Below are 16024 nucleotides of genomic sequence, written 5' to 3'. Positions count from 1 at the left end.
AAACCTGGAATTTAAGGAGGCCACGATAGAGCATGCGCCGCGGGCTCTGGTCCGCCAGACTGGAGAACGACTATAGGTACCCCTACCAGGGGACTGAGGCACGTGATGTAGGATTATCCCAATGTGGATACTATTTTGGAAGTCCAAACACACCCTTATGTTGGTCCAAAAATTTTGAAACTCACCTGGATATACTATTGACCATCCCGATCATAAATTAACTTACAAATTAATGTTCCAATGTCAAATAAGACAAAAATCAAATCATCAAAGTTTAGGAGATTTATAAATGACTAAGTCCCAATTCTTCATGAAATTTTCTAAGTTTTGGACCCCTTTTAACATACAACGGGGAACTGAATTGAGATAGGATCTTACGGGGTCTTACAATAAAGCTAAAGCCTCCCTCATTGTTACGGCACAATCTATTGTTACTTCTTTCTCTTAAAATAGTCAACATTACCTACTTCAATATGTGAATAGGGACTTCACTTTCTATATGTTTAGCACACGACTACATGTGTAATATGCCCCCAATATCTACATGTCTGTTTCATTTGAAATTACTTGTCATCACACTTCCTGCCTCTATTTGATTAAGTCATAATATTCATGTTTCTCTTGTCAAGCCAAGCATCAATAGAGTTATGCATAATGGTATTCACATTCATTAGAAATTCCTAGAAATCCCATGATATATTTGTGTCGCATGCTATAAATAGAGTAAATGGCCATAACAAAGTTGCACTAGTATACTTGATCCCATAGCAACATATTATAAATTTAAATAATTAAAGGACTGACATTTAGATATACGGATCACATTAAAGAAGTTAGTTGTATATGGAAAATACTATTGAATGGCTAAATAATCATCATTATAATTTCCTTGTATAACCACATTAGACGTTATATTCTAAAAGTTTATCATTATCGAGGGAGGGTATTAGGTTTTACTTGGCACACGCACCACATAATTCTGTGCACAGAATTGTGACCGGACCATTATAGTGAGCCCAAACATTGTGGTGTACCCTTCCTTATGGCATCATTTGTATTTGGGTTCAGCTAAAATTTCATGCACAGTTTCCCCTGACTCGAGCCAATATATGACACATATGGCCTGTGGAAAGACCCTCATAGTGAGACCCTAAGGAAGGGCATACCCTACATCAGACTGCAGTTCATTAACAAAAGCATACATAGATATGAGAAAAAATTGACGTCCATTTGACTTAAAATACCTTCGATGGGCCATCTTATGATTATTTGTATTTATATACGCATAGGACATCACCTATGCAAATTTCTAGGTGACTTATAATGACGAATAACTTTGAGGACACATGTATAAACTAAAAAGGTTGCTTACAGAAGTCATACTATATTTTTTGATAATATTTATTCTTAATTGCTCATCCATAATACATGAATTATGACATGTCAGTTAGACTAGTGTATAGGCCACCGTTTCATATTGTATTAGTTATCTACGTGCTCATAAGTCTTTCATCTTGATAATTCATCCATATAAGCATCCATACTTATAATATTTTATTATGTATGCCTTACATACCAGTACATGTGTTATATATACTGACACCCCTTCGTTCGGGGCACTGTATTTGTATTAACACAGGATCAGGTATGTTGATAAACAGACTTTCATACTAGGCACTAGTCCTGTGTTCTGCAAAGTTGTTGGTGATTTTCTCTCTCATCTAGAGATAATAGATGTTTAGTAATCTTTAGTCATATTTGTAGTTAGAGTTTGGGTATGTTAGAGGCCCTATTCCAACCATATTCCATTGTACGGATACAAATTCTATTGAAGGCTTTGTAGACCGTACTGAATTATCTCGTGTGGTTATAGTTTCACTTGTCTATATCAGTTGGGTTCAATGATCTATACTTATACATTTACGTAGGCCCTCATAAATTTTTGGAATAGTAACTCTTCTACTTAGAATATATGTCAGTTGTATATCACATACTTATACAATTCTTATTTGCTTATCTAAGCTTATGGGCGCGACATTTACACACACAATAAAGGTTATTTTGTTAAAATAAAACCATCAATAGTCTCTCACAATTTCTTTCCCTTCTCCTAATATTCAAGAACTCAAGAAAGGGCTTCTCAATCCTATGCTAGAAAGGCTCCAATTTCAAGAATTTCTCTAAGAATCTTCTTCTTTCAAATATGCCGGACTTCAATGGGAGTTACCCTTCATCCTATGTCCAATACTTTCCTAGTTTCATGAATTAAAGTTTATGGTTAGGATTTATAAACACAATTTTAATTCTCTCCTTATTTAAAGCAAATTTTATAATTTTAGTGAAGTTCTTACTTATGATTATGGTTTATATGAATATTTTATTTACTTATATGCTTAGTATAGTGTCTCCTTGTTTGGATTTCTTATTCTTGATATGATTTCTACTTATTGTTTATGAAGATTATGTTTTAAAGTATGAATTTTTGAACCTTATGATAGTATGAATACTCAAAGAATAGTATAAACCCATAAAAGAGTTATTTTATGAAGTTATGAATGTTATTTTAGCATCTATAAAGTTATGCAAGTTCTAGAAAGTTTTCTATATTTGAGACAATGAAGTATAATTAAAATATATGTTTTAGAGCCTGTTTGGATAAGCTAAAAAAAGTGACTTTTAAAAAGTTCTTTAAAAGTACTTTTGAAAGTGCTGATATTTATTTTAAAAATAAGCAGTTACATGATTGGATAAAAGTGTTGAAACTGAAAAAAAGTTGTTGATGTGTTTGGTAAACAAGTGTTGTTAAATACTTTTTTTGGTCAAAATGTCTGAAATAATCTTAAAGTTGTTAACATGTAGAGTTGATTATTATTAATTTTTATTTCTAAAATGATTCAAATTAAAATTAATATATATATATATATATTTAATTCATTTTCAATGTATATATATATATATATATATATATATATATATTGTTAATATAATATTCAAATTTAGTGTTTATATATCATTTAATTTTTATTTTAAAGATAAATTTTATGCGACCTTAGTTTTTCTCTCCAACTTTTGATAACACTGTACATAGTGATGCAATTTTATAATTAATGTCTGGAAGACATTTATCAATACAATTGCAATTTCATATATATATATATATATATATATATATATAGAAGACAATAAAAAAATTGTTACATTTCTACCTCAAAGTGAAATATAGTATTTAGTTCTTTCTTTCATTCAATGCCTATTGGTGTTTCGAAAGTTCCCTTCTGAGGTCCTGGAGAGGCAAATCTACTTTGGGTTGATGTATAGTGTGACTTGTCAGATATATTGGGTCAAATGGTATTTTTCCATTTTCTCCCCCAATAGAGATATCCCCCGTTTCACCCAAGAACAATAAAATGATAAATTGAATCATAAAAAATTTGGAGTGTGAAGTGCAATTAGATCCATTTTTTACGGGATTCAATTACTATTATCAATTAGAATAATTTATGGTTGGCTTGGTTGGACTAAAAGAATGAAGTATCCAGGATCCGTTTAGAAAAAACCCAACTGGATTGGTAAGATATCTATGATTGCTATTCATATTTCTTCTTTGTAAAGAGATCCTAATTGTCAAGCAAAGTTATATCAACTCTAATAAATACTTGTATAAAATGAATTAAAAAAAAAAGAAATACAAAAACAAATGGTAATGGGAGTATTTGTCCTAGATGTACAAATCCAAATCGGGCGGATCTTTACCCGGAATAGAGCGTAAACCTAAAAAGATGAAAAGAACCCATTCAGGAAGAAGAAACTACCATCGTAGTTTGGATTAAATCTCGATGAAAGAATATATCAATGAGAAGTTAATTCGATAAGTTTAATGACCCTTTCTTATAGCTTCTAATTTTATACTTGAAAATCAAAAATAGAAATATAAAAAAGGAGTCAAAACTCCTCTTTATTGAAAAATAAAAGAAAATCCCTTTTATTAGAAGTAAGAAAGAACTTTTCCAGAAAAAAAGAAAGAGGACTGGGATCTATAAATTGATTCATAATTTTTTGAACCGTATGCATCAAAAGGTTCATGTACGGTTCCTAAGGAATACAATTTTACCCTAATCAACCGAATTTATCGAGAAAGATTACTTTTTTTAGGCCAAGGTATTAATAGAGAGATTTTGAATCAAATTATTAGTCTTATGGTATATCTAAGTATCGAGGATGAGACCAAAGAGCTGTATTTGTTTATAAACTTTCCTGGGGGTTGGGTAATACCTCAGGTGGCTATTTATGATACTATGCAATTTGTGTGACCAAATGTCAATACAGTATGAATGGGATTAGTCGCTTCAATGGGATTTTTTATCCTGGTCGAAGGAGAAATTACCAAACGTCTAGCATTCCCTCACGCATGGCGCCAATGAGGTTTTTATTTGAGAGAAAAAAGAAGACTATGGCTTCTCCATATGAATACTAAGTAATAATAGCATAGCACTTCGAATTCAGTATGAGAAATTTTTGTATTATTTTTTTTCAAAACATTAGATTTTGTATCGAGAGAGTAGTATGAGATAAGGGGTATTTTTGATTTTGTCTTATCTATCGGGAGTTTGGTTCAGTATCACAAACATTTTTGTTTTCATACCGTAAGTTCGTAACAATATTTATGTTATGAAAGAGTACGAAAAAAAGATTTTTTTCTTATTTGATCGGATTAAAAAGAAACTTTCGGATTGCTGAATCACAGATAAAAAAAAAAGAAACATTTAAAGCAACGGAGCCATCATAGTATTGTTTAAATCCTCCGAAAGGAAGGATGACAATTTGATTATTTACCCATTGGAGTCTGATAGATTCTATTTTTCTCTTTTTTCAATAGAAAGGAGGGGGGTCAATTTTCTTTTAGAGTCATATGCACAAAAGATGCCTGTACGGTTGTTCAATTCTATCTTTTCTCTAATCTTTTTCTTTTCTCTTTGCTTTATCATACGAGATTGGAGGAGATTTTATTTTGTTATATCATCAGGGTAATGATGCATCAACCTGCTAGTGGTTTTTATATGGCACAAGTAACCAAATGTGTCGTGGAAGTGGAAGAACTGCTGAAACTGTGTGAAACCCTCACAGGGGTTTATGTAAAATGAACAGGCAAACCCTTCTGGGTTGTATCCTAAGATATAGAAAGAGATGTTTTTATGTCAGCAATATAAGCCCAAGCTTATGGAATTGTTGATCTTGTAGTGGTTCAATGAAAATAACATGGATTTCGCACAAATCACAGATTTGCGATTTTATCTTCGAATTGAATATTCTATCAAATAAAGTAATTCATCATCATTCGTTTTGGATCAATCTAAACCAACCCATCATATTATGTATACGATTCAACATGCCACTATTAAACAACTTATTAGAAATACAAGACAGCTAATCAGAAATGTCACGAAATCCCCTGCTCTTTGGGGGTACCCTCAACATCAAGGAACATGTACTAGGGTGTATGTGCGACTCGTTTAGATCATGATCTTGCATAAAAGAAAGAAAATGACTTTACAAGTATCAATGATCAGTACCGGTAAATGGGATAGGATGGAAAAAGGAACTCCATTCATTATTATAAAAAACTCTATCATATCCCTCTATTGTGTATGAAGTTTATGGTTTCCTTTGGTGTAAATCCAATCACCTGAATTTAAGATGATAAGAAATTCTCCATTGGTAACAAATGGTTATCTATTAAGAGGAGGAAATCTTATTTTAAAACCATAAAACAGAAAGATTAGTTAGGCTCCCAATCTGGCAAGAATGGACTAAAAGGGTCAGCTACCCAGTAAACTTTCATAATTAAATAACGTTACTGTATAGGTAGATCTGATTGTGAAAGACCTATTATTGGATAATTCATGGGTAGAGCCAAAGCGTGTGAACTATACAAGTTCCCAATAACATCAATTAGTTGATTAAATATATATTAAATTAAAGTATTAAGTAAAGGCTCTAGTATATAGAGAAGACCTCACCATTTAAGAAGAAACCATAGAATGAAGGAACCCACTATTTCTTTTTTTATTTCTTTTATTTACTATATTTTTGATACCTAGGAAAATACAATTTCTTATTTCTTTCTTATTCGCAATGAAATACCTAAAAAAATCGTGGTCGAGAAGGTTAGTGTAGCCAAAGCCATTGGAATTTTTATTTTATACATTAAAAAATTCATTTTGTTATTAATAGAATAGGAAGGGGAAAAAGAATAACTGAAAGAAAGGTAATCAATTAGTTATTCGTCAAAGTTTCATTTCTTCAACGACCAGAATTAAACAGGGATATATAGCTCGGAGACGTAGAACAAAAATTCATTTATTTGCATCAAGATTTAGAGGGGCTCATTCAAGGCATATTAGAACTATTATTCAACAGAAAATAAGAGCTTTAGTTTCGGCTCATCGGGCTAGGGGTAGGAAAAAGAGAGATTTTTGTCATTTGTGGATTACTCGGATAAACGCAGCAATTCTAAAAGGGGAAGTCTCCCATAGTTATAGTAAATTAATACACAATCTATACAATAGACGGTTGCTTCTTAACCACAAAATACATTCACAAATAGCTATATCAAATAGGAATTGTCTTTATATGATTTTTAACAAAATCAACCTGAAGTCCTTACCGGAGTCTTTAAAAACTCCCCAGGCTCTCCTAAGAATAAATGGAGGTTTTTTCTACCGGACGAGTTAGAAATTAGTATGATAAAATATGCTAAAGTAGTCAAAATGAATGAACAAGTTCACTTCAATAAAAACAAATTTCTTTTTTTCTGATTCATTTGTTTCTTATGACACGATACTAAAATCTAGATTCATGCAAATCTAGATTTGAGTAATTATGATTCAAGTAAATAAAAAGTAAGCCTATTTATTTCGGGCTTTAAAATTGGTAGTTGTAGCGGTCGACTCAGTTCTTTCAAATTGTTTCTCATTATTAAGAAAAGATAACAAAGATAAAATACGAGCTTGTTTTATAGCAAGAGTAATTAATCGTTGTTCTTTCAAAGTCATTCTATTCACGTGTATTGAGAATATTTTTCCTTGTTCACTAATAAATCGACTAATTAAACTCATGTTTCTATAATCATTTCGATTCCCCGATTGAATCGGAGGCAAACGCCTACGAAAAGATCGCTTGAATTTAAGAAAAGGTCGCTTGGATTTGTCCATGTTTTTTTCTTTGTTTTTACTATCAGGAACTAGAATATAGTTAAGATCTTCATATAAACATCATAAAACAAAAATATATTGGAACAAAATGTAACACAATAGAACCAACATCCAAAATAACCAAAGCTCTCAACATTGCAAAATAAGAGAAGACAAAAAACGAAGTTCTTGGTGACATCATAGGCAATCTAGAAAAGAGAGGTTCCCTTTCCTTTCTTTTCCCCACCAATTTCAAAATGCTTGCACTTCTTGATTGGGTGTTGTGAAACATGTTTGCAGCCTTGGCATTGTAACCTTAACACAATCTTCTTTGTGGTCTTTGACTTTTTGTGGAAGATAGGCTTTGTCTGACCACCATAACTAGACTGCTTCCTGTCATAACGACACTTTCCTTAAGCAGCCAAGCTATCTTTCCCTTTCTTGTATTGTGTGACCATATGCAAGATGTGCTATTTGCACTCCTTGGACTTGCAGTAGGTATTCTTTGTCTTAGGAACTTTCACCATTTTCTCAAACAGAAATAGCAGAGAGCACAATCGCCACAATTAAACACACATGTTGACATCCAGATGTGTGCTTCTTTATTGTCCTTTCCCTTTTATTAGTAAGTAATATATCTATGGTTTGTTTATTTAATTTATTCCTTATCCCTAAAATCCTATTTCTTAATTCTAATTCATTTTAAATCCACCCAAAAATAAAATAGGATTTTTGAAAAATAGGATTTGTTTTGTTTCTATTTAAATATGTTATAGATAATGTCATTTTTCCCCTTCCTTGAAAGGGTAAGGCACAGGTACTTGGTTCTCTCTATTTTTTATCTCCCCATGAATCGTATGTTTGTAACAATAGGGACAGAATTTTTTCAATTCTAAGCAATTAGGTGTATTGTGCCGGTTCTTTTGAGTACTATATCTAGAAATACCTCTTGATACCTTCAACACTGTTTCGGAAACAACTAGTACATTCCAAAATCACCATTACTCGGACATCTTTCCCCTTGGCCTTGAACCTCCTTTGAATTTTTTATTTACTCAACTCTTCTATTTTCGATTCAAAATGAAGAAAGGATAAAATAGAAGTTACTAACTTGAAATCCAATTCGAAAAGTAAAATATTAAAATCAAGAAAATAAAGTAATAGTAAAGCAAAGTCATAGTAAAATACAACGATTTTTCTAAAGTATATTGCAAATTTAAGTAATCATTTAAATATCTTGTATAATACTCTTGCCCTAGACCCCCATTTTCTATTCTACCCCTATTCCTCTATGATTAATATTCAGCTAATTTGAACTTGAGCCCGAATGTTGAATCCACTTTTTTATTCTTTCTCTTTCCTCCCTTATTATAAAAAGGGAAAAAAGAGAAAAGAGAGGGAGAGGGATTCATCACCAATATTTGATTGGATCTCTAATTTTCTTCATTCCTTCCCATGACAATAACTAGAATGAAAAAAAGGAGAATGTCAATGCATCTGGGAAAAATGATTAATCTCTATCAATAGACCTGCTAAAGCCCCGAACCATAGCGCACTTAGTACTAGTGCCACAGAGAGAGATATTTTTAGATCTCGAATTGAAAAATCTCCTTATTTTGTATTATTTGTTGGAATAGATAATACATATATGATCAGATGCATATGTAGCTAAGGGATACTTAGAGTTGGACACATAATTCCTAATTAAAATTGAAATGTACAATGATTTTGGAAAAAAGATTTTTCTTTTCTTAAAATAGAAAAAAATACATCCCCTTTTTTCTTACTGAGAATTTTTGAAGAATACTAATTTATTTTTACGATGGGTTCTATATTTATATATTTATTTTGTATATAATTGTATATAAGTATTTTCTATATAATCTATAAGAGAAGTCTTTTCCCTTTACTATTATATGTTAAGTGATACCAAAAAGACGAAATGAGCAGAAAATTTGTATATATCAATGGAGGAAATAACCATGTGGAAAACAAGACAGGAATTCTCTACAATTACACTATGGAATAATTGAAGGGATGTGGTGCAACTTGGTAGCGCATTTGTTTTGGGTACAAAATGTCACGAGTTCAAACCCTATCATCCTTACCTATTACTGCTCCTTTGAGCAATAACAAGGGATCAATTGAGATCGCTTCAAATTGGACATAACCTTTTATTTTTATCATTCAATTCTAGTATATGCATACAAAATGTATTGGGTTTATGAAAAGAATCATTTTGTTTACAGTCTTATCTATTATGATAAGAAAGTGCTCTTAGTTCAGTTCGAAAGAACGTGGGTCTCCAAAATCCGATGTCGTAGGTTTAAATACTACAGAGCATGATTTTTCCTTCTTAGATCGAATTAGAATAAAATAGATTCATTCAGTAACTTTCATAACAATTGGAATTTGACCTCTTGTGCTCGTGAATTAAAGAAAGGAGAAGGTCAATCAAAAAGAGATGTTAATTAATCAAAGGTCCAACTGATCACCATGCCTATATTATAAATATGCAATTACGAATAATCCAGCCAAAGTAATAGGAATTAGACCTAACACGATTCCAAATAGAAAAATCTCAATCATTTTTATTTGTTTGAAAGGAGAAAAAAAGGTAATATCGATACCTAAATATTAATTCGAATTGACTTATATCTCAATCTCAATGCCAATGAACAAGAATTGACAATTGGTAACGTAAGTAAATATAGAATACACGTAATCCCAGAGAAGGATTTCTAGTATGGAATAAGAGTAGTAGATCATATTCGATGAAAGAAAAAATAGAATAATTGGAATTCATAGTTGTGATGCATTGTTGTGGATCTCAATCCAAAGGTTTTTTCTTGATCTAGCGACAAGGATGGGGTAGTGTAGAAGGATAAAATGTGTAACCTAATAGAAATTACTAGTTTTAGAATCTAGTTGGCCAAAAAAAAAATTTTATCAAGCGATTGTGTGATAACTTTTTCTTATTCTCCATCATTCAAGATATAATGTGAATTAATATATTACTGAATCTAACAAGTTAAAATCAAATTAAAGTAAAAAGAAAAAGTTTTATATAGTAACTGTTTACTTTAAAATTGAAAATGGATTCGATACAATTCAACAAAATCTAATAAATGATCAAATTCTAAAATCATTTCTATTTTGATTCTAAAAAAATTCAAGTTTCATTTTTGAATGAAGTTAGACGATACAACTCTTATTAGTTTAATATATATATATATATATATATATATATATACATATATATATATATATATATAATATTTTCATGAATGACTATTAAATTTGTGCTCTAAAATAAATCTTTTTTCTAGGTTAAAAGAGTTTAAATCATCAAAACAATATATATGTTACTAATCATTATAACTACATTAATAGATAAATAATTGATCACAAATGTAATACCTGTGCCTCTTCTTAACTTGAAATCACCACCAGGATGTTTGAACTTTCTTTGAAATATGAATTTATTTTTATACACATGGTATTTTCATAATTTTCACTTTCCATCACGTGGAAAATTGTTTAGGCTTTCCATTGATACCAATTTCATCAAAATCCGTTGTCTGATGAGGAAGTTATGGATATTTTACGGAAACAGCCAGGCTGCCCGTTCTGATGGTAGAACCTGATGTACCGTCAGTAGCCCGATAGATTGTTGGGGATCTCCGTTGAATGGAGGCAGTGGAACCAATTTTAGTTCATATCCGACGGCATGGCTCGACTGACTATCGCAGGTCTGACGTACCATCGGAGGTCAACATCGGAGAGAACCAGTGGGACCAATTTCTGTCCCTAACCGACAGTGTGGCTAGACGGAGGCCACCGTCGGAGGCTTCCAGTAGAATCATGTTCTACCTAGGATCGACGGCACGACCCAACGGACTCTCGCAGGTCTGACGGACTTTTAGAGGCCACCATTGATTTGTACGTTCAATTTTTCTAGGTCATTTTAACAGGAGTATTTTGGTCATTTAGCATCCGTCTATAAATACCCCTTTAGTCATGATTTCAACCAATTTATCCATTATTATTTCACAAAAAAAATTAGGGTTTCTCTCTAAATTTAATCTCCAAGAACAAGATCCAATCTTCTTCAAGAATTAAGGGATTCTAATTCTCCACGTTTGAGAACATCAAGAAATCATAACCTAGGTATGCATAGTGTTCATTCATGGACCCCTTTCGTCCATGAAGTCTAAGAATCCTTTTCTAAAACTTAAGTTATGGATTTGCTTCATTTTTTCATGATTTGGCTGCTCATGTTCATGTTGATAAATATGAAATTGGATTCTACTCCATGATTGTTGATAATTTCTATGTGGGTTTAATTACTATAGCCGTAGATTTATGTAACCCTAAGATTTAAATCCTTGAATGATGAAATTAGAATTGAACAATGATGTTTACATATATTATTATTACCATATATTTGATTAAATTCCTAGATGAAGGAATATTGTTTAACTAGCATGATGTCATGACATCCCCGTGTATCTACAAGTTCATGCCTGACACATGTTTGAGGAAATGATCCTATGAATGTAGTATGTATTATGATATTAGTCAAGTCTTCAAGTAAATCATTCTATGTCAGTTTCCTTCAATTGAGTCCTGGGGGTACTTTTACCCAAAAAATTAGCTGTGTGCCTAGAGCCATGTCATGTTTTCACGATATGCTCAGTCAAACCATGAGTTCTTAGACTTCAGATAGTCTTAGGACTCAGGAAAAATATCCATGATCCCATGACTTAGTCAGTTGTCAGATATCTATAGTATTCCATCAGTCAACAAAACTCAGTAACTCAGCTCATGTTTAGTTCAGTAAAACATGTTTAGTGTCTATTCAGATGAGAGTAGGAATTAGCATCAAGAGAACCCAAGGATGGGAACTCACCTGTTATATGCGGGTGTGATTCTTAGAAGTAATCCTTGTGTTCCAGAACTATGTAGCCAGCATAGTTTGAGACATCATAGCCAGCTATATAAGGGTAGATGAGGTGGCTTAACCTGTTATGTGAGGGTTCCCACCGTTCTCGCTAGAGTTACCTGTTATATGAGGGTTACTCACATGTTGTCCTTACCAGTGGCGCGGTATTGACACCCTTCCAATCAAGGCATAGATTTGACCCCAGCTCAGCTATTATTGTACCTTTAGGGTATGACGGTTAAATACTACTTCCTACAGTTTCATGTTACAGAATTAGGACTGTCACACACAGTTAATCAGGCTTAGTAATAGAACTCAGATAGTTCTTTAGATTTTAGGACTGTTAAACACAGTTAACTCAGATACAGTACAGAACTCAGATGGTTCCATCAAAATTCAAGACTGTCAGTTACAGTCACTCATGTTGTTAGTTATATCCAGTTATTAGTCATGTCAGGTTATCAGTATTCAGATTCAGTAATCATGATATCAGGTTGTTAGTTACAATTATGTATTTATTTATGCATTCTCATAGTTGTGTTAGATAGCTAGTTAGCATCAGTTATGCATATAAAATCTTGCATATAGCCTACCTCACATGTACACTCGGCTCATTCCATCGTACTGATGCATTTGCACTATGGTACTTTCTTTTTATGTTACACCATAGGTTCAAAGACACAAGTTCTATATCAGTAGTAGATTCCAGTTCTCAGCAGTCAAAGTATAAGTGAGTATCTTTTATCTTATTGATTAGCTTATTAGTTAGAGTTAGTTGGGGACATGTCCCATCAATTCCTGATTCAGATTATTTAGACAATAGAGGATTTCAGACTAGATACAGATTTTCATATTTCAGACTTTATTTATTTCAGTTTTGTTTTGGGTATTCTATTACCCCACCGAGATGTTACGTTATTCAGTTATGTTTATGCTTGAACCTTATGGCCTTTCAATTTATGCTTCCGCATTATCATGTCTAACTATGTAGTGTATAGGTACAGATATCAGTTATGGGTTAGCTTATGGTCCCTCAAGGTTATAAGCACCGTGTAGGATTCTGGTTCAGCAAATCGGGGCGTTACAAACTTGGTATCAGAGCCTAAGGTTCAATAGAGTCCTAGGAAATCTGAAAGCCGCATCTAGTAGAGTCTTGTACATGTGGGTGTTGCGTACCACATTTATGTACAGGAGGCTATGAGATATTTTAGAAATAATTTCCCTTCTTTCAGTATTCATATTATTCCAGTGAACATAATCACAAGTCAGTCTCTCAGTCTAAACCACTTTTTCTCTTTATTTCAGAATATGCCTCCTAAGATAAGAAATCAGCCAGCCTCTCAACCCGAAGAACTTTTGAGTGATCGTGTTTCTCATGTGGAGTTCAGGACCGCATTTACCACTCTTGCTCAATTAGTCACTGCTTATAATGAACGGCCAACAATTATTCCAGACAATCCAGTGGCCAACTCAGCTTCAGCGAGAATTTGGGACGTCACCCGAATGAATCCTCTAACCTTCCTCGGGTCTAAGGTAGATGAAAACCCTCAGGAATTTATTGATTAGATCCAGAAAGTGACAAATATCATAGGGGTGACTATTGTTGAGAGTGTTGAGCTAGCTGTATACCAGTTACAGGATGTTTCTCATGCTTGGTTCAAATAGTGGAAGTCTAAAAGGTCCGATGATGCAGGTCCTATAGAGTGGGAGGATTTAGTCACTGCTTTCTTAGAAAGATTATTTCCCCAAGAGATTAGAAAATACAAGGTACTAAAATTCATCAACCTCAGGCAGGGAAATATGACGGTGAAATAGTATTTTCTAAAGTTTACTCAATTATCTAGATATGCCCCTCATGTGGTAACATACGGTAGATCCAAGATGAGTTAGTTCGCTTCAGGGGTAAACGAAAGCGTGGTTAATGAGTGCAGATCTGCCATGATAAAGTGACATGACCTTAGCTAGACTTATGACCCATGATCAGCAAATAGAGGAGCAGAAGATTAAGTAGAGGGAGAAAGAGAATAAGAGAGCAAAGACAGGTAGTTTAAACTTTGCTCAACCTAAATCAGAAGGAGGAAATTATTCTCAGTTTTGTTCTAAGTCATCAGTTCTAGCTCCCTCTACAGCTAGTGCTCCAGCTTCTAATTTCAGAAAGGGTAACAGATATAAAGTGCCAGGCTCTAAGACCCAGGGCAGAGTTAGCAGTGCGCGCACCTATTCTTTTTGCTAGACTTACAGTAAGGACCATCAGGGTATGTGTAAAGTGGGTAGTGGCATTTGTTTTGGTTGTGGCAAGCCAGGTCACAAAATTAGAGACTGTCCTCAGTCAGGTCCTCAAGGTCATCAGAATCGCTCTTCAGCTCAGTCCGGTCGCCCAAATCAGCAGGGTGCCACTTCCAGTGCTACTAGTGGGCAACGCCCAAATTATCTCTATGCTCTTCAAACTCGACCAGATCAGGAAAATTCTCCTGATGTAGTTACTAGTACGTTACATATTTTTCATGTGCATGTTTATGCTTTTCTAGATCCAGGAGCTTCCTTGTCTTTTGTTACTCCTTATATAGCAGTTGATTTTGAAATCAGTCCCAAAGTCCTAGCAGAGCCCTTTTTAGTCTCTACCCGAGTGGTTAAAACCATCATAGCCCAGCGGGTATACAGGAACTGCCCGATTATGATATTTCAAAAAGTCACTTCAGCAGACTTAGTTGAATTAGAGATGACTAATTTTGATGTCATTCTTGGCATGGATTGGCTTCATTCTGGCTATGCCACAGTCGACTACAGAAATAGAATAGTTTATTTTCAATTTCCGAATAAACCCGTCCTAGAGTGGAATGGTAGTGTATCCGCCTTTAGGGGTCAGCTTGTTTCCTACCTTCGAGCAAGGAAAATAATATCTTAGGGATGTGTTTATCATCTTGTTCATGTTAAGGATTCTAGTTTTAGTACTCCTAGTCTTGATTCATTTCCAGTTGTAAGCGAATATTCAGACGTCTTTCCCAAAAATCTTTCAGGAATTCCTCCCAAAAGGGAAATAGACTTCGGTATTGATCTTCTTCCAGATACTCAGTCTATCACTATTTCTCCAAATAGAATGGAACCAATAGAACTCAGAGAGCTGAAAGAATAGTTGAAGGATCTCTTAGATAAGGGATTCATTAGACCCAACATTTCCCTATGAGGCACACCAGTCTTATTCGTGCGTAAGAAAGATGGTTCTCTCAGGATGTGTATAGATTACCATTAACTCAATAAAGTCATGGTCAAGAACAAGTATCATCTTCCCAGAATCAATGACTTGTTTGAACAACTTTCGGGTTTCAGTTATTTCTCTAAGATAGACCTCAGATCCGGCTATCATTAGCTAAGAGTTAGAGAATGTGACATCCCAAAAATAACTTTTCGTACTCGGTATGGTCACTTCGAATTTCTAGTCATGTTATTTGGTCTTACCAATGCCTAGCAAATTTCATGGACTTAATTTCATGGACTTGATGAACTGTGTGTTCAAGCAGTACTTGGACATATTTGTCATAGTCTTCATAGATAATATTCTGGTCATATTCCCACACTCAGCGCTATCATGCAGACCACCTCAGAATAGTACTTCAGACTCTCAGAAATCATCAGCTATTCGCCAAATTCAGTAGCATTCCTTTGCCATATCATTTTCAGTATTCCTCAAAAGACCGAAACAGTAAGAAAATAGCCCAGACCTGTCTCTCCATTAGATATCAAGAGTTTCTTGGGATTGTCTAGCTATTACAGATGGTTTATTGAAGGATTTTCTTCTATTGCATCCCCTATGTCCCAATTGACTCAGAATAAAGTCAAGTCTCAGTGGTCATATCCTTATGAGAAGAGTTTTCAGGAATTGAAGACTTGA

General features: G+C 33.6%; 2 pseudogenes; one reads left to right on the top strand and one right to left on the bottom strand.

Moving 5' to 3' along the window:
- Window positions 1-3246: 3246 nt before the first annotated feature.
- Window positions 3247-5249, top strand: LOC124897113 (annotated as a pseudogene).
- A 2110-nt stretch (window positions 5250-7359) lies between these two features.
- On the bottom strand, window positions 7360-7717 carry LOC107841811 (annotated as a pseudogene).
- Window positions 7718-16024: the final 8307 nt, after the last annotated feature.

The sequence above is a fragment of the Capsicum annuum genome, chromosome 1, assembly GCF_002878395.1.
Source record: "Capsicum annuum cultivar UCD-10X-F1 chromosome 1, UCD10Xv1.1, whole genome shotgun sequence".
NCBI classification, from domain to species: domain Eukaryota; kingdom Viridiplantae; phylum Streptophyta; class Magnoliopsida; order Solanales; family Solanaceae; genus Capsicum; species Capsicum annuum.
Note: the sequence above shows the minus strand (reverse complement) of the source record. Positions and strands in the feature narration are given on the sequence as shown.